Here is a 20,807-nt window from a genome sequence, read left to right as displayed (position 1 = left end):
TGTAGTTTGATTAATACAGGAGTTACAGTATGTGCTTTCTCTTCTTAGTACCAGTTAGAATCTAGCAGCTGAATGTTAAACAAGCTGCAGGTGTGAAAGAGACCTGGATCACACCCAGATACAATACTTTACAGTCAGCTCAGAGTCAAAAATGACACCAAGGTTTTTTACTCTAGAAAGTTTTTTTTCGCTGGAAGCAACCAGACGATCATTAACATCCTCCACACATTCCTTTTGACCAAATAGAATAAACTCAGTCAGACATTTATACAGAGAAAATTCCCCACGTTTCAACGGTAGATACATTTGAGAATCATCAGCATACAAATGATAATGAATGTCATGGAAGCGTACCTAATAGAAGCAAAGGGAGAACAAGACTGGCCCCAAAATTGAGCCCTGAGGAACCCCACACACAAGGGGGGCAACAGAAGAACAATAGTTCCTTAAACTAACTGAGAAAGTCCTATCCTTTAAATATGAGGAAAACCAATCCAAGGCTAAACCCTGAATGCTAAACTCTAAGGTGATCAATGAGACTATTATGAGAAATAGTGCCGAATGCCGCGGTAAGATCTAACAGTAATAGAGCAACACAACTTCCAGAAGCAACACCTTGTAGGATATCATTAGAAACCTTCAAATAAGGGTTCACATCACATTTGTGTGATTGGCTTGTATACTCAATCAGACTTATTCATCCATCTATTATAATTGTTTACCATCCAATCTTTTTTTTTTTTGTGCTATTTTGTCCATTTGTAAAAATCTAAATTTGACTTGTGTGTTAGTGATTTACAAGAAAAACATATTTATATCAAGTCTTTTTCCTTTTTATAAAGTACAAGTATTATGACAACATACTCCTTTTCCACTCAAACCAAATCATTCGGTTGTCTTTGGGGTCTTCACTATGTCCCCCCTCCCTTCTTCCCTGGTGGACTCGTCTCTTGTTTCATCAGTGGCCCGTGTCATTGGGCCCTCCTCAGTGCGGATGACTGACACGAGGGACTGGGAAATCCCCGGGGGCCAGTTGGGTCTGGATGGAAGAAAGGGGAACACTCAGAGTACATGGAGCATTGGGTCAACAGGACCTGCACCCTTGACTTGACCTCTGCACCTCTCAGACACATATACAATGACCTGAGCTGAACTTAAGTGTAACAAATTACAGACACACTCAGGGGGAACAGAGCTGGATCAGGCTAAATTTCAGTTTGAATTTGGAATTAAGGTTTCAAGTGTGATTCACATTTCTGAGTTACTTCAGGTCTCAACCTGTGGCCCTTGTAGTGTGGTGGGTATGTGTTGTATTCCTTAAGATAACAATGTTACAGAGTTGTCATACATTTGGGCAGATTGCTGTGTAGACCTCCTTCAAGGATACCACCTGCCTTTTGTCCATGTTTTGTCTTTGTCTGTGAGTTTCTTAGTGCAGCTGTCCAAAAGCACTCAAGTCTTTCTGTCTTTTTCTTTTTCTTGCTCTTGTTCATTGCCTCACCTGAAATATTCTCCATTATTATGACTCCTCTTTATACAGTTGTATGAATCCAGTGACCATAATGTGTGACTTTATATATATATATATATATATATATATATATATATATATATATATTTGATTATTCTTTAACCCTTTTATATGGTGTTTCAATCAGGTTTCATTCCATAAAAAAAAAAAAAAAAAGTTTTATTCAATTATTCAACCTATTGTCATGGGTGAATCTCTTATGACTGCTTTCTCTCACAAAGGCTGCAATTATTTTATTAAAATACACTAAAACAGTAAAATTGTGAAATATTATTAAAATTTAAAATAATTGTTTTCTATTTTAAAATGTTTTCTTGTAAAGGCTAAGCTTAACTTTCAGGATTCTTTTTAGGATTCTTTGATTAGGATAGCATTTATTTGAAAATATTTTATTTATTTATATTTATTTGAATTATTTTGTAACATAAATGTCTTTACTTTCACTTTAGATCAATTTAATAGAAATATTAATTTCTTAAAAAATATATTTTGTGTCTATAACAAACATAACATTGCAATACAGTATATATGTAACCTTTTTATTTTTTTATTTTTTTGCTTTTGAGGTGAAATATGACCCATTCTTGATCCTTGATGTTTTTGTGACTTTCATCCTTAAAGTAAGTTTTGCTCATGTTGGCTCTATAATATATATATATATATATATATATATATATATATATATATATATATATATATTAGGGCTGTCAAAAGATTAATCGCAATTAATCGCATCCAAAATAAATGTTTGTGTTTAAATAATATATGTGTGTGTACTGTGTATAATTAAATTTGTATATATAAATACACACACATGCATGTATATATTTAAGAAAAATGTGTTATTTATATATAAAAAAATTATATTTATATAGAATATAAATTATATATAAATATATACAGTATATGTATGTAAATATTTCTTAAATATATACATGCATGTGTGTATATTTATATATACAAAATAATTATACACAGTACACACACATATATTATGTAAACACAAACTTTTATTTTGGATGCGATTAATCGCGATTGATCTTTTGACAGCCCTAATATATATATATATATATATATATCCCCCTCTGAGTCCGACCCACACCTCAACGTGGTGAGGGGGTGAACAGTTAAGTAGGGGACTGCCTACTCGGGCTATGCCATTAGTGATGAAGCTGCTCACACCGAAGTATCACCTAGGGCATTACGCGAGGTGGAAAGGCCTTGCAGGAACCCTGAAAATGACTTGCCATGTGGGCTCCAGCAAAGACTACCATGGTGTCTTCTGGCTACAACTCGGCACATCACGACATTGGCGAAGACAGCACCGCAGCGGAGCAGGCACAAGAAAACTCTGGAGGGCGGTAGGGTTCCCATCTTGGGATCACTTCCGGCCAGCTTGCTGCGCCAGCAGTCACCAGCCTGCACGTCTCAGGTTCTGAGCTTGCTGGCAACGGTCACTGTTGGAAAAGAGAGTGGGATCGGTCACACAAGCTTTTCCCGCTATAATCCATTCATTGTGATGGTATGTCACAGACGCCAAGTCCTGTGATGATGGGCAAGTGGCGACGGGTGCAGGTGGAAGATACCACTGGGAGCACTTAGTCATGAACCTGCACATAGGGCCGCCTGGGTGTGATGGTCATATGATTCTGAACGACTGTACCATCCGTATCCTGCCCAGGTGACAGACATCGCTCGTTCCACTCACTCTGCTGAGTATCCAATTCTGCGGTCGACAAAAAGTACAAAAGATAAAGACAAAACTGCGTCTAGCCTCTTGGAATGTGTGCACACTTTTGGACTCTGCTGATCGTCACGAACGGAGAACTAGAATCATTGCCCGTGAACTGGCGAGATACAGAATAGACATTGCAGCTCTCAGTGAGACAAGAATTTCTGGAGAAACCAATCTCACAGAAGTCTTCTACATTGGGCAGCCCGAAGGTCAGCCAAGGCAGGCAGGAGTTGGATTTGCAGTGAAGACATCCTTGCTACCACTCCTAGAAGTGAAACTTTGCAGCTTTTCGCCAAGGCTGATAACCTTGCAGCTGATGCTCAAGAATGGCAACAGTGCTGTCTTGATAAGTGCCTATGCACCCACAATGACTGCCAGTGATGACCAGAAGGAGTCTTTCTATGAACACCTTAACACTGCCTTACGTTCAGTGTCTCATAAACACCGGCTTTTCCTTATGTAAGACTTTACTGCGTGTGTGGGACGTGATGTCATTGCATGGCCGAAAGAGAACACAAACGGCACGCTGCTGCTGGAGATATGTGCGCAACATGAGCTGGCGATCACAAACTCCTATCAGCAGGCGAACAAGTACAAGACCAAGTGGCAACATCCTCGATCAAAGCACTGGCACGTGTTGGATTACATCATCACCCGGCAGGAACATCTCAGGGAGGTCCATACAACTCGAGCCATGCGGGGCACAAGCTGTTGGTCTGACCACCAACTGCTGCGTAGTGTGGTGTCTCTGGACCTAGCTCCATCTCGTCGACATAAAGCCAAAAGGCGGAAGCGACTCAATGGTTCTAAGCTTCGTGTTGACTCTTGCCATATTAACTTCTGTCAGACTCTTTCAGACAGGCTCAGCACCTTGGACAATCAAGCTGTCATTAATGTTGAGGAGACATGGTCCAAAATCAGGGATATCCCGTACAACACAGCTGCTGAAGTCCTCGGCTTCACTACATCCAAACATAAGGACTGGTTTGATGGTCCAGGATGTTGAAGCACAAGCCCTGTTGAACACCATGCACACAACTCACTTGCCGTGGGTCAATGATAAATCCAGCACTGCAAAGAAGTCAGCATATACTCGGGCAAGAGATGCAGCACAGACCCGCCCGCGTGAAATGAAGATCAGATGGTGGCAGTCAAAAGCTGAGGAACTTCAACTTGCAGCGGACCGATATGATTAAGGCAGTCTATGGGCCCTTGAGATCCTCAGACGCTGGGTCGACCATTTCAATTGGTTTTGAACCAGCTGCTTTTGATGACTCAGTGCTTGGCGACATAGGCTGTTGGACAACAGCCTCAGATCTGGACGGGGAAGAAGTCGCATGTGCCATTAAGCAGATGCCCTTGGTAAAGCCCCGGGTTCTGATGGCATTCCAAGTGAGGTGCTGAAGGAAGGTGGACTATCTTTTCTCGCTGCACTCAATGCTTTATTCAGTAAAATATGGAGCGAGGAAGCTGTGCCTCAAGATTTTAAAGACGCATTGATTGTTCACATTTACAAGCGCTAGGGAGACATTCCAATCCAGTTCCGTACAGATGGCCGTGTCTTCAATCTACGCAGGCTTCAGGCTTGTACAAAGACACATTTAGCAATTCTGCGTGACCTCCTGTGTGCAGATGATTGCGCACTGATGGCGCACACCCTTACCGAAGCTCAGTCACTATTCGATTGTTTTCGAACTGCAGCTTCTAGGTTTGGGCTCACTGTCAGTCTAAAGAAGATAGAAGTCATGCTTCAAGCTGTGAACAAGTTAAACTCCAATCCACCGGTAATTACTGTGGGTGAGACAGTGCTGATGGCCGTTGACAAATTCTGCTACCTCGGTAGCATTCTCGCAGCTGATCTGACAGCGGACTCCGACATCAATGCCCGCATCGCAAAAGTTTGTTACCTTCGGTCGACTATCCAAGAGAATATGGGATGAGCGCGGCATTCAGCTGGACACAAAAGTGGCAGTATATAAGGCAGTGCTCACAGTGCTGTTGTATGGATCTGAGTCCTGGACCATTTATTACCGGCAGATTACCAAACTTGATCAGTTCCATATGCGCTGTCTCCGTCGTATTGCACATGTCAAGTGGCAGGATAACGCCCCAAATACTTCAGACCTGTGGCATCACTGGTATTGAGGCCTTACTGCGCAGTTTCGCTGGTCTGGACATGTTTCAAGACAATTTGAAACTATGCAACATGGACCCAAATGACCTTGAAGAGATGGTTGCAGACAGGACATCATGGCGAGCACAGTGCCATACTGCCATACACTTCTTTGAGTTCAGCCGCATCCCTACTGCAGTAGACAAACGAAGACGCAGAAAGCGCAATGCCTTAACAACATCTATAACAACATCTAGGCAGTTTGTGTGCGACGCCTGTGGCTGGCCATGTGTGTCAAGGATTGGCCTCTATTCAAATCGTAGGACGCAACAATAACTGTGACGAGATCTCACATCCTGTGAGATCACAACTGTGACAAGATCATGACATCCTGCGGACTGAGGCACCTAGATTGGGATGCCAGGCGTAGCGACTCTTCAGGCCTACACATACAGAAACTCTTACATAGATACAGATATGCAATCACCAACCCCCAGCCCCCATCCCACGCCTTCGACGCTTTTTACCACCAGTCTGACAGGCGGGTCTGTGACCAGCGCCGAAATGGCTGCAGGACCGGATGGCTGCTTGCCTGTGCTGGGTTACCTCCAACCCCCCTGTCCCCTCCCCTGTTGCAAGTCTTGTGTGTTCATGTTGTGTACTGATTATGTGCAAATGTGCTGAGGTGTTTTACTGTCCCCAAACTGTACTCCCTATTGGAACATAGTCTGGGGGTTGCCTTTTTTTTTCTCCTCAACTCTCCTCATGTTATGCTGTATCTCTTAATAACTTCAGGTCGGTCCTAAATTGCATTTCGTTGCCTTGTACCTGTACTTGTGTAATGACAATAAAGTTGAATCAAATCAAATCAAATCTGTCATGTCGACAGCTCAGACCATTCATATATATATATAAACTCTTATGACACCAATTTCAATTACCCAGTAGCATCACATTGAATATCAACGTCCAACAATCATTACAACAAACATTAAGCACATATTCACATGCATAGGCCTACAAATGCTGCTCTGATGCTTGTTGGTAATGGGACGAGTGCTTTCCACACCTGCTTTGAGCTGTAAAGACGGTGAACTGACCTGACGAGACATTTTTACAACAACCCTGACTCTGTGTTTGGACAGGCCCAGCGCTAGATTACATTACCAATGGATTACACAATGGACAATGAGTGGACAGAGGGTTCTGTTGAACATGTGGGCTCGACCGTGTTGCAGCATTACAGGGATTATAGCCCCAAAAACAGATTTATGAATATGTCATCCAGGAGTCAGTCATAGTCGCTGCTTGTCTTGCATAACTTCAACTCTGTCGGCTTAAAGGGACGAGGCCTCTATAGCTGCAGTGTCTGGCCTTGTTAAAGACTGAGTATTGTCTTTACTTATTGATAGTCTAGGGTGGCTCATCCTGGCTAGACATCTCCCCCTTCATGTTACCCAAACGCAGCAGAGGCTTAACTGTTTAACCCGTTAGGATATCATTTTCTGACCAAGCAGAGGACAATTCTGGCATCATTTATTGAAATTTTGTGTGGTGGTTAGCATGAGCTAAATAATTGAAAAGATTCTTGTGTAGAATGATGCTAATTATCTTCCAACTGTGATCATTCTGTGGTTATTTTTAACCATGCAAATAATTTTTTTGACTTTTGGTGTAAAAGGTGTTCCGCATTGTAGCTTATACATATATACATGTATAAATATACATATAAATTTAAAAGCTACAGTGAGGAACACCTTTTACACCAAAAGTCAAAAATATATATATTGATTATAGTGTTTACATTTCACCAAATTGATATGTATATATCACATTTATATCATGTATAAATAGTATGTTTAACTATGCATTAATATAAATATATGCAATATAAATTATATGTATTATATAATGCATAGTTAAAGATACTATTTTTTTTTTAATTTTTTTTTTTTTTATCAGTATTCAGTGTATACTTTTATATACTAAGCCATATGCTAGTATTGCAGTTCGAAAAACACACCTAGTTTTGTTGTGCCATCCCAAATCCTGCACAGTAATTATGGGAAGTCCTTTCAGAAGTATTCCTCTTTAGATGTCTGGAAGGGCTGCCCAGTTGGGTCATTATGCCCGCTATGTTAATCCGCCCCGTTTTATCAATTACAGTCTAAATTGTTAAAGGATATTGTCTCATATTTCTAATACATTCTTTAAAAATCACCCAAGTGTTTTATTTCAGATTAATGAGGGTGTCTGATCCTTTATAGTTTACCATCTCATTTGTGGAGCTATTTTTGTGGTTGTTGATCCTGGGCATCAGGGAGTGTGTGTGTAAATTCATACTGCATCAGCATCGGAATGTGGCCTTTTGCTTTTAATGCCCGTCTCTCATCGCACGACTCAAAATATAAGATGTAGCTCCTACATCTGAGACTTAAGAATTTATCACAGTGCCTTGGAACTTGTTTTTAACAGAGAAGAAGCATTAACACATTGGACGTGACTCATATTTTTATAGGTTTATTTTCGTTACAGACTAAATCCAAAATGGAGAGAAATGTGGAACTGCACCCAACAGCAATTTTGTTGTGTATAGTATTGTCTTCATTTAATAAATAATCTCTTAATTTGGTGGGGGGAAAAAACTCATAGATTTACATTAAAAGAGGGATCCAAGCTATATCCAGAAATCAAAAATAGCAACAAACATGGAGTGTAGGGATTGTTTGACTTCAGTCAGTAAGCAACCAGCCAAAACACACTAGGAAAACACACATATTTTGTAAATCTTTACATTTGGTCAATATATCATCTGTCATATTAAATAATCTTAATCAATATTAAACTGTTCTGACTGCATATACTGTATGATTTACACATTCCAACTAGCATTTAACTTGTGAATTGGTGCTATTTTGTACGCAAGTAGTAATATTACATTTTTGTTGCTTATGTTTTTGATTAATCTTATATAGATTGCATATAGGATAAGTGAGTTAATTACCTGCAGGCAAAGTGATCGGGGTGTTCATTCACTGCATGTCAGTTTCAGTTCACACACCTCGAACCCTAAACGTATTAAATATGATTGAATTATTAAACACAAAATATTTTTTTCTAGATTTTTATAATAAACATTTCTTAAGATCTTGTGGTGACGTGTCTTGTCATATTTTTGTCAGTAGTGTGTTTGTGGCTGGAACACATTCTCACCCCAAATCGTCTCTTTTTCGTCACTTTCAACCATGCTTCAATATCCGACGCACAAAGCACCCTTTAGCGTCCATATGTGACGCTTCGGTTATGGGTAGGTTTAGGCGTCATATAACTGACGCTTTCGAAAGTTCGTCAATATCCGACGCACAAAGCACCCTTTAGCGTCCATATGTGACGCTTCGGTTATGGGTAGGTTTAGGTATGTGGTAGGGTTATGCGTCTCATATGAACGCTAAAGGGTGCTTTGTGCGTCGGATATTGAAGCATGGTTGAAAGTGACGAAAAAGTGGTGTTTGGTAACACTTTATGGTAACACTTTACAATAAGGTTAATTAGTTAACATTAGTTAACATTAGTTAACTACCTTAGTGAACATGAACTATGAATGAGCAATACTTCTTCAGCATTTATTAACCTTAGTTAATATTCATTTCAACATTTACTAATATGTTATTAAAATCAAAGGTTGCATTTGTTAACATTAGTTCATGCACTGTGAACTAACATGAACAAACAATGAACAGCTGTATTTTTATTAACTAATATTAACAAAAATTAATAAATACTGTAACAAATATAGTGCTCATTGTTAGTTCATGTTAGTAAATACATTAACTAATATTAACTAATGAACCTTATTGTAAAGTGTTACCCACTTTATTTTAATGGTCCATATAAGTAGGCTATAGGTAACACCCATAAATGTAACTTTGCAAATATGTAAACTTATTCTTCTAACCCGAACCCAAACAGCCTACTTATACTCTAATGATAGTTAGTTGACATGTAGTTGACAAGTTACTTATAGTTGGTCAAATTTCCTTTGTTTATCAGTAGTTTTGTCGACTAGATTAACACTGCTAGCAACCGGCTAGAATTCCCTGGAAACCATCCACAACATCCTAGCATTGTGCTGGCTAATTATGCAAGGTAATTCACTCATAGCATAGATCGTTTTTTTGGCTTGTTCACGCCGCAGGAACTAGGAACGATTTTAGTTCTAGGGACTCCTTTTGGAGGAACTAATTTAGCTCCTACTTCAGAGTAGTGTCTAAACCAGCACTAAAGGAGCTACCAGTGACGTAAGTGTACGCTGATTGGCCAAACGCACACGAAACACCAACACCCGCCATTAAAAAAAAAGCTTTGTAAACACACAGATTATAGCCTATATATTTACTCCAGAAACTAACTGTACGAACATGGAAAACAGTGATAGATGAGCCTCTTAACCTTTACGCCAAGGAGAAATTTCAACGCAACTTTGAGGGGACAAACGAAACATGATTATGTATTTCTGCTCAGCTAGCAACACTGGACACCTTTTCATATACTCACTGTAACGGATTTCTGTAATTTGAACAGTATTTTACTGTAATATGTACAGTAAGATACTGTAAAATATGTATACAGTATGTTACTGTAAACAGCAAAGGATTATGGGAAAATATAGGGTCACTACTGTAATTCTTCACTACTGTAAATCAATTTACAGTAGTGAACTTGCCCGCGAAAAACTGACCAATGGCAAGAGGGATTTCTTTTCAAGTGTTTTTTTGAGGGGTGAAGTGGCAGTTAATGCACGGACAAAAGATCATGTAACTCACCAAAAAGGTTAGTATATAATTTCTATTTTATGTAAAATAAACATTTTCAAATGTTTTTACTTATGTTAACAGCAAACTAACATGATGTATCGTTTTGTTTTCGTCTGAATGGTTTTAGTGTCTTTTTTTCCTGACTGTCGTCAGAATGTTTTTTTTGGTGCCTTTATTACTGTCTTTTTTCCTGACTGTCGGCCGGGTCGCTGTCACGGTGATAATATTAACTGGTGAGTAAGTTAAGTTCACCTATATTATTCGCCGAAATATTCTTTAGTTAAAACTATAAAAAATAATGGTTGTGTGTTCCTCTGCCTCTTTAACGCAAGTTAGCTCATCAGGCGGGCGGAGTCGACGGTAACGTTAACCGAGCTAACAGCGAACTCAACGTGAAATACTGAGGTAAAGTGAGATAGACGAAACCCTTGTTAAAGTGCGGGTTTTAAACAATATTTTCACGTAGGCCTATATGATTTATTTTCAGGTTTGTGATCTGGATAATGCCATCTGCAACGATGGAGTGTGTTGGAGCCTTTTCATTGTGATAACATCAACTGGTATGTAACGTTATGGTCACCTTCACCTAAATTAGCCGAAGTAAACTTATTAAACAGAGAAGCATAATAACTTTGGTATGTTCTGTCTCCTCTTTCACAACTTTTTGGCAGATGTACAGCGTAAATACTGAGTAAAACTTAGTTAAAGGGATAACGTAGTACACCTTAAACAGAAAATTATGTATGTCATCATTTACTCGCCCACAACGTGTTCTAAACTTGCATGAAGTTCTTTCGTCTGAACATTTATGTAAAATAAGATATTATTAAGATATAAAATAAGATATTTTGAATAATGTTGGTAAATAGTGGCTGGTCCGCATGGACTTCTATAATAGAAAAAATACTTTGGATGTCAATGGGGACCAGTAACTGTTTGTTTGCTTATGTTCTTTAAAATATCTTCTTTTGTATACAGCACATTAAATAATTTAATGGAAGTTATGAACAAGTTGAGTGAATTTTGAGTAAACTAACCCTTTATCCAACACCATTGTTAATTTCATCTTTTGTTTTATTTTCAAGTTTGTGGTCTGAATTATGTCGTCTGAAATGTCGGAGGTGTATTTTGGAGTCTTTTTTGTGATTGCCTTCGTAATGGTGATAACATTTACAGGTGAGTAAGATGACATCAACTAAATTAGCTGAAGTATGCATTAGTTAAGCAGGCAAACATGTTCTTTTCTGTTCTTTATTTTGAATTTGCAGCGGCCATTCCCTCCGGACTGTACATCACTGCTGACGCTCTCCACTAATACACAGAACGGGTTGACGTTGGAGGAGGAAGAGGAGAAGGAGGAGGAAAGGGTTAGCAATATACCATTATCAATATAGCAAAGTTTTGCTAACTAATATTTTTAATGTTGTTTAATTGATTAAAAACTATAAACACCATACAACATTATATCTTACCTCATCTTCACCCCACATGTTATTGTTGTTAGTAATAAGTTCTGTTATTGTATTTTAGTTTTTTTTTCTGTAAACTATAACACTAAAAGGCTGCTGTGACTTTATCTGTTTCAGGAGAGTCTGTTCTCAAAGCAAAAACATGGATGCTGACAATGAAGGGCAGAATCATCATCCAGTTACAACTGCTAACAGACGACTCTTCAGCATTAGCTGTCTATTTTGTCGAATGCAGAATCAGGTAAACCAATATATTTTTTTTTTTTTACATTACATTACATTTACATGCATGCATTTGGAAGTCACTTTTATCCAAAGCAACTTACATTGTATTAAGTTTAATTTAAATTATCCATTCCCTGGAAATCTAAGCTACAGGAATATTGAAAAAGAATGAAGCTTTAATGATTTTAATGTAATGTATTATGGGGTAATACCATCCCTGTAGGTTAGGGGTGGAAATTGGCAAAAATTTGATGATTCGATAGTATTGCGATATTTGGGCCACAATTCAATATTATTGCGCTTCCTAACATTGCGATACAGCAAGTATTGCGATTCGATTCTGCGATATATTGCGATTCATGTCCCCCATATTATTCAAAGACATTACAAAAAATAAGACTGCTCAACTCACTACAAATGTCACATTAAATCTGTGAACATCTTCTACACATTTACTGGAGGCTAGTGCAAAAACTTTGTCCTTGAACATTCAGGACACAGGACCTTATTACAGAACGTAATTATATGAACGCGTCACCACCGCATTAGCACCAAAAACATGGAGATTTTATTTTAGAGAATAATTACACAACCTATTCGATATACTATAATTCTATAATTAAATAAACTAATCGAATATCCAAAAATTGTGACTCATCCCTGCATTTAATACCTTGTTTTTTTCCCAAAATCTTCACTTACGTCTCGATTTTCGAAGGGGATTATAAACGTTTCTTCCTTGGTTCGCTTTTATTTAGGCCTATTACATTCACATTCTTTACTGTGGTAAAGTAGAAAAACGTTGTAGGACAGATAGCCTACATTTTTACTTGCACGTCAGATTCATTTCAACACAGTTTTTGCTTGTTATTAGACATGTACGGCGCGTCAAGTTTATTTGATTTTTAGTTTCGCTCTCTTTGGCAGCGCAATTTCAAACATAGCTTAAATGTCTTGCCCTTGTGGAAGATTAAATTCACTTTTCATACCTTTTACAACAAGTAGAAAACATGAAGATATCAGAAAATAGATCGATGGTCTCTTTCCTCCTCGTGTCATCCCTCTCAAAGCACAGAGCGGTATGGCTTCATGTGGAATCACGTGTCTTTGTGTGGAAGTATTAAACTTTTTTATATAGATTTAACTTTTCTATTATGTAAGTTTCTAATATTTACTGATATGTATTTGAATGCTTTACAGGCTTTGTGTTGCTTCTTTGACGGAATTGCTCAAATAAAGACTTTTTTGCTCGAATAAACTAAATTTTTTTATTTCAATTTTCATAATAACCCCCCAACCACTGCAGGTAGTTGGTCCATTACCACCGCAGTGGTAAAAAAAACTGCCACCGTCACAGCCTTATAACCTATATTGGAATACTTTGCGCTACTGTATCAATATAATTGCGTGCGCAAAATATCGCGACACTGAACAGAATCGATTTTTCCCCCACCACTACTGTAGGTGGATTCAGAATCAGATGTAGTGCTTTTATTAACGCCAAAGTACATGCAGCATCAAGTTTGAGGGTTAGGGAAAATTCTGCCAACACCGGTCTGAAAAAATTATATATTTTTTCCCTGCTTGTGTTTGCAGGTTCATTCTGAGAGTCAACCCTGATGGCACCAAACACCAAAGGCACAGATCAGATGGAAATCTGGAAAGGTCCAAAGAAAAGCATCAGCCTGAAACCCTCAGTGTTTCTCATCAGAGAGGTTGTCAACTTTGACTGGCAAAATTACTGAAATGTAACAACACAACACTGACTTTGACTGTATTTTATTGTTTTAAGGCCTGTTTTGCTTTTCAGTGTGTGTACGTTTTTGCCATGCTACAGATATAAATGGTCACCAGGAGATTAATTCTATGGACTTTGGAGATGTTGCCTTTTTTTTTCTTCAGCTAGTGGCTCCTAAAGGTCAAGATTTGTAATTTGTACTTCTAAAACAAAATGTTCAACGATTAAAAAGAATATTATAAGGACAAATGTTTGTGAGTTATTGTGATTTTTTGGGGGGTGGGGTAAACATAAATAAAAAAAAGAAAATTTAAATGAAAAAAAACAAACAAAAAACAATACTAATACTGTAAATGAAAATACGGTAATAATACTGTAAATGCAAGTACAGTAAATGATACAGTATACTGTAAGTGAAAATACAGTAATAATACTGTAAATGCAATTACAGTAAATGGTACAGTATACTGTAAGTGAAAATACAGTAATAATACTGTAAAACATTTTACAGTAACTTACTGGCATCCAGCTGCCAGTAAGTTACTGTAAAATTTACAGCAACCTCTTTACAGTGCTGTCTACTTTCTATGTATAACAGTTCTATCTAATAACGTATTGGACAGGACTGTTAGACAGATCGTAAACTAAAGAGCATGGAGAATGCGAGCCCTGTGTGCTCAGGCTCTGGCTGGCGTTCTCAGCGCCGTCAAAATAAGTGCGGCTTACTTCAGAGTTCCTACTGGCGGTGCGAATGCAACCAGGAAAATTTTCCTAAGGGAACCATTAGTTATTGGGGAACCAACCTGGTGACTAGTTCCTAGAACTAAGTTCCTAGAACTACCCGGTGCGAAAGCCCCTTACATGTCAACTTATTATATTAACCCGAACCCCTTATACTACCAACCATACCCCTACTCATAACAGTCTTCTAATACTCAAATTTAACTCTAATGAGAGTTAGTTGACATGTAGGTGTTACACGTCTAACGTTACTTATAATCAACAGAATGTCCAAAGGGGACCTTCAAAATAAAGTGTAACCAATCGTTCAACCTATGAATCCCAGTACATACTGTGTACATTTATTATTCAAAATGAACGGACGAATTGTCAATGCTAAGTATGGCGAGCTAAATGAGGGGTCACTCTTCAGGTTCGACAGCTCTTGACAGAGTAGTGGAGGCAGGCTGTAGCTTACAAGCACAGCTGGTGAATACATCAATGGGCCTTAGCTTTTATCGGGGCCAGCAGCTGTCTATAAACAATACTCGGTAACGTCACCCGCACAACTTGGCCCAGCCTGGCAGCTCACTAATTGCCATCTAAACAGGGTGGAAAGAAGGGCAAAGAAAAATACAATGGTGGATCATAACACTCCGAAGCTAATCCTTCGGTCGGCACGCTCTTTCATGGCTGGCATTTGACACCGTCCCTAAAGTCATCCCCAGTGGAAAGACTCTGTTATGGGGGCCTTTATGGTTGTGTAAGGAGGGTTTCGGAGTGTGCGTCTCCAACTCGTGACTGTCGTTTGTAGTGTTGGTAAAGGTGTAGTTAAAAGCACTGTGAGTCAGATGCATGCCGTCTTGTTGACGAGCAGCGTGCGTTATGGGGATATGATATGTGTGCGCGCAAGAGGGTGTCCAGGCATAGTTGTTCGAGACACAATGATTAGGCTGAAAGCTCTGTGGAACGCTGGACCCTCATTAAAGAGACAAATATAGAGTACAGCATTTCACTGTGTGTAATGAAATCCTCCACGTTACGTGCTATGAATTAAGGAATGATAAAGGGTGACACTAGAATCGCAGATCTCAGGTGATCAGATGCCTTCTTGTTTTCAGTATTATGGGTTACTACTCAGCTAACTCTTATATAAGCTAACTCTTATAAAACTCCCCATCGAATGCTACACTGTCATAAAATTGTGCAAAAAAACACAAACTTCTTAACCTGTTACTGGGCCAATACCTTCAAAAGTATACTTTTGCCCACCCCTCATCTACTCTTAAAGTAACAAAATGCACAAAATATATGAGTTTGAGGGCACTGCCCCACAGACAAGCTTTTGTATCCATAAAAGGTTCATTTTTATGTTGTGATTTTTCTGAGTTTCATGTTTTGTAGCTGTATTCTAGGTGTTTACTTTTTGAGTTGAAAGATTAAATCTCTTAGATGATCCTAGTCTCTATCATATTCTGGACTCTAGATAAAACTCTTGGATTCCTCCTTTAATTTAGGTGTAATGAATCCCCCCCATTTAATGGCCCACTAGGCAAATGCTGTATGCCAGATTGCTTTGAAATATAATAGGTCACCTCTCCTCAACAAGCCACATGATTTGAGGTAACATAGCACATACAATACAGAACATTTTAGCACATACAGTACAGCACAACTTACAATCCAGAGTTTAGTATCTAATGTTAAGGATTTTCTCAAAAAAGGCAAAACTTGCCTTAGAAAGTTTCACCACTAAAAATAACATTCAAAGGTTTTGAATAGTCAAATTTTGCATGCCTCACTGTACCAACTTGGACAATAGGTTAATGCCTCACTATACCAACAAATGTAAGAATTCACTTAAATAACAAAGATTCACTGATGACAGAGAATGTTTGCAAGAGAAACATCTATGTTTGCATGTTAGAGGTGCTACATGGACATGTACACCATTCGTTTGGCTGTAAAGTTGCACGAAGGCTCCAGCTCTCTGACGTTGAGTAGAATGTGAGTCATGCTGAATTTTGTGGAGGCAAGAGTTGGCCCATGCCGGGGGGAATGTTTGGGAAGGTACAGCTCTGGCAATGCTGCCCTGATCACAGGGTCAGGTTTCAGTAGAGATTCTGTGAATAGTGATGATGACGCCTGTACCATGTGAAAGTTATCTCAGCTTCATAGCTGTTCCATCAATGCATTGTGGGGATTTAAGCCACCCACTTCCTACTCATGAGTTTCATTATACCTTGCTTATTAATGACCATGTAGCCACTAGCTTAGAATGTGTTACCCCTCTCAATCTTATGGAAATTACTTAGCAGACATGCTTTTAATTGAAGTCAAGAAAGCTGAACAAGAGAATTTGGCAGTGCTCAAAACTTGTTTCTTGTGTCCATTAGACTTAAAAGTAGTTGGGCAACAGGGACAGCACAAGATAATGGACATTCAAAGGTGTATAAAGTGTCATGGTGTGGATGTATGTTTGTCACAAGGCCAGAGGATAGATGGGGGAAGGGGAATTCAGTAGGACTTTAAATGGAAACTCTATGAGATACATTAATGAAACTGAACACTTTACTGGAAGATGTGAAAATTTAGAAATGTGGATTGGCAATGGGATCCAAAGCTACCCTACTTCTCTCTCCTTGTGTGTCCCTGTGCGTCAGAATCCCTGGTGCTCTGTGCCCAATCTTTGGCACCCCTGTAAACATGCGCTTTGAAGAGGAGCCCTATAAAAACAACACTAGTGGTCATCAAGGTACACCTTCAGTTTGGCCCACCCAGAGACGAGTTCTGCTGGGAACTGTCATAGGTCACTGTTTTTGCTGTGTTCCTGTTCATCCAGTTCAGATAAATGAGTCCAGGTTGTTGACACAAACATCATGCGCATCGATGTTTGTCAATTAGCATCAGATACACCAGTGGTCTATTCTCAGTTTTACTTATCTGGCCAGAGAGAATACCTTTTTGATGACCTCTGTAATGAGGTATAATACCCATGCCGATCTTCACCACCGGACTGGACAAGACAAGAGGGACTCTGTTCCATAACAATCATACCAAATATTCCAGAATATTTTAATGAGAGTTACGTTACATTACAGGTTAGGCATGAGGTCATTCCAGTGTATGGTACGTGTGAAAGAGAGAGGGTGCTTTCTGTGTGGTCTTTCACCTTCTCAATGGTTCCAAAGTCCTCTTTATACCAGCTCAGACATAAAAACATCTTCTCAAAAATGATCTTCTCAATTATACTTGTAATATCCGTAAATTGCTGGTATATAGATCACAACACAAGCACAATAGTCTTGTTTGAACATCCACCCTTTATTGGTTTCTTTAACATCTTATTGAATTGAAGAGGTTGATTATAGTTGAATCAGTAAAAGCAATTACACACACAAGATTATTTTGATGTTAATTAGAATTTGGTTGTATTCTGATTATATATGCATCATGTTAATGCATTATTCTGATTGCCAGCTAGCAATGGCAAAATCAGAATTTCGGAACAGCCGTTTTCAGAATATCCTTTCTTATGAAATATTATTTTTATACCTCTATCTATGTCGAAATGCAAGCACTTTTGGGTGGTGGGATACTGGCAGTTGTGAAAAGGCAATCCATTGAAGAAAAACATTTTTGTGATTTAGTCAGATCTAACAAATCAACACACCAATGGGCAAAAACATGCCAGTCTCATTGCATACATTTTGGAAGTCATTGCGTTCATGTATGTGCATAAAATGCATTATAATACATAGTTGTCCTGAGAATCTCCAACAATAGAAAGGAAGTAAAAGAGTCATTCAAGCGTTCCATCTTTCGATTCCACTGTGAGACACTTCTATCAGAAGTGTCTCTCTGCCGGGGCCACTGTCTAACCCTTCAACGGTCTGACCAAGATCACAGCGCTTCAATATTTTCATAGTGTCCTCTCTTTGATCTCCCTGTGTAAGCTTGTGTCCCATGGGGAGAGTCCTGAGGAACACACACAGAGACTCTGCCCTGTGACAACAGGACATTAAAACGTAAGAGTTTGGGACCCGGATGGTGACAGGGTGACAGGTGTGAAAACCAGCCTGAAGACACACCGACTTCTGCCAAATTTAGCTATACTGGAGGCCAAGAATGAGGAGGAGATGGCCCAGAGTGATGTCTCTGTTGTAGTTAGCTGCTGTCACCTCCAAAGCTTTGTTGCTTTTGTCTTGGTGGTCCATTTTGCAAAATTTTTTTTGTCACATGCAAATGGTGGAAGGGTTTGAGATGCATGGTGGCCCAAATGTAGGCTTTAGGTGATGTAAGGAATGTGTGCTACTACCAGTGGCAACTTCACTCAGCAAGATTCACACCTTTGAGTGTCTTAATTGTTTGCCAATGGAATGGAATGCAATGAATGGTGTCATTTATTGTATTTTGAAATGACTGAAATTTAGCTCGGTCCTGTCTAAAAATAGAATTCTATGAAATGCTTGTCCAGTGCCTTAAACTTGACAAATAGTTCATGTTGTGATTTAAAAAATGTGCAGTATCCTCTTCAAAAGATGGTTGTTACTTTTAACCTTAAAAGGCTAATTTGCAGCATTAACAGACTGATGCTAAATGGATGTCACATGCATATTGAGAAGGGATTGTGTGAAACAGAAGGTGTTTCTTGCTAATTACACTAATTTACAGTAATTAGTGAGGTGGGCATATCTCTCCTCCCCTTGGCTTGTTTACTGGCTGTCACTAATCGTGTGGAAGGAAGAGAGAATCTTGATTCTGTCACCTACAGTTTTAGAGAGCTGAGATGAAGGTCTTTGATAACATTTGGCACAATCTGTTAACATTGGGTGCGTCCTTAAAGGGACAGTCACTTTACAGAAGTGTTTGAACTTTGAACTTTAGATAGATCATTTTAGGGGGTTTTGTTTAGAAAGGAAATCAGATTGAAATGGTTCCCATTGAATCTAACTAAGCACAACATTTATTTTATTGAAACCTATTCAACATATACATACTGATTGTTGTCACAGTGAGAAACTACCCTTACAATAATAAACTGCATACATATATAGGCCAATTATTAATTAGCCTAGTAATATACGTATATATATTTTTTTCACATTATAAAATGGGAATCCTTGGCTCAAGATGAAAAAATATATAAAATAATTAATTAATTAATGTTGTATGTGTGTTAAGGGTATTTGACACAAAGTGGCACAGTTTTGAAAGATTTTATTTTGATTTTGATTGTTGGCATGCAGGTATACAAATATTTATATATATATATATATATTTTAAAGATTTTTCAGGAATTCAGTCATTGTGAAATGTTGTGCAGTTGATGAATATTTTATTTTATATTTTATTGACACCATTATACTGCAAATTTTATAAATGACAATTAAGACTTAAAACTGATCAGATTGTGTGTCAGTAACTAATATGTGTGTGTGTGTGTTTGTGTGTGTTGTGTGTGTGTGTGTGTGTGTGTGTGTGTGTGTGTGTGTGTGTGTGTGTGTGTGTGTGTGTGTGTGTGTGTGTGTGTGTGTGTGTGTGTGTGTGTGTGTGTGTGTGTGTGTGTGTGTGTGTGTGTGTTTGTGTGTGTGGGTGTGTGTGCGTCCACATGATTTTTAAAAATATTTTTAAATAAAAATGTTCTACTATCAATGATAAATGCATGGCAGCATCACACCATCCTCTAGTACATGCATTTTAATAGGCATTGCATAAAGATTGCAAGCCTAATATTCTGTCCATTCACAGTCACTTAAATTATATATTTTTTACTTCTTAATTCCCAGAGTTCCTGCTATTACTTTCTCAGTGTCCATGTGACTTAGTTACTACCCAAATAAATTAATGCTAATCTGAAGCGTGGCTGTGACAAAAGCCCTGGAATGTGCTTGGTGTGGACAGTTATGAGTCCACCTTGGTGTTTATAGCCAGAGAGATGCAGTTCCCCTCCTAATGCGAGGTGTCGGGACCCCTGTAATACTGCTAGCTTAGGTTACACGAGCATGCAGGGTGAACCTCACAATAGCCAGTGGGTGCATTCAGGTTTTGGGGCCTAAAGCCTAAAAATACACATACAGTGTTTAGCATTGGTCATTAAAATAATTATATTCTGACTGAACTCTTATTCAAAGTTGGCATACAATTGTTCTGGAAACAGAGTGCATTCATGTAACCATTTAATGCTGTAAATTACAACTCAAAGTAGAATAAAATAACATCGATGTGTGTTTTCTTATGTATGGCACCTTATGTCCCAGGGATTGTTTTTTAATAAAAATAACTTTAATTTAAACTATATAATTGTCTAACTGGAATTATTTTCTTATTTTCTAATAATTTGTAAAACAGAGAAAAAATAAACATAAACCATTTTGATTAATTAACCCGGTCTAATTCTGTCTCTCAGTAATCCTTGTCACCACATGAATACACTTGTTTTAATTTGATAAAATTATGCAA

At 38.4% G+C, this 20,807-nt stretch overlaps 1 long non-coding RNA gene across 4 annotated transcripts; it reads left to right on the top strand.

Annotated features, from left to right (window-relative positions):
- Window positions 1–9,931: 9,931 nt before the first annotated feature.
- On the top strand, window positions 9,932–13,874 carry LOC309491125. Of its 4 annotated transcripts, none has more exons than XR_014202915.1 (7): window positions 9,932–10,209; window positions 10,321–10,426; window positions 10,526–10,598; window positions 10,681–10,753; window positions 11,279–11,560; window positions 11,780–11,903; window positions 13,484–13,874. It is a non-coding gene; the product is annotated as an uncharacterized lncRNA (long non-coding RNA). The 4 variants fall into 4 exon arrangements; XR_014202916.1 differs by having other exon boundaries at window positions 9,933–10,209; window positions 10,530–10,598; XR_014202917.1 differs by having other exon boundaries at window positions 9,934–10,426.
- Window positions 13,875–20,807: the final 6,933 nt, after the last annotated feature.

Source organism: Leuciscus leuciscus, assembly GCF_965113295.1.
Source record: "Leuciscus leuciscus genome assembly, chromosome: 25".
NCBI classification, from domain to species: domain Eukaryota; kingdom Metazoa; phylum Chordata; class Actinopteri; order Cypriniformes; family Leuciscidae; genus Leuciscus; species Leuciscus leuciscus.
This window is presented reverse-complemented; position numbering and strand designations above follow the sequence as displayed.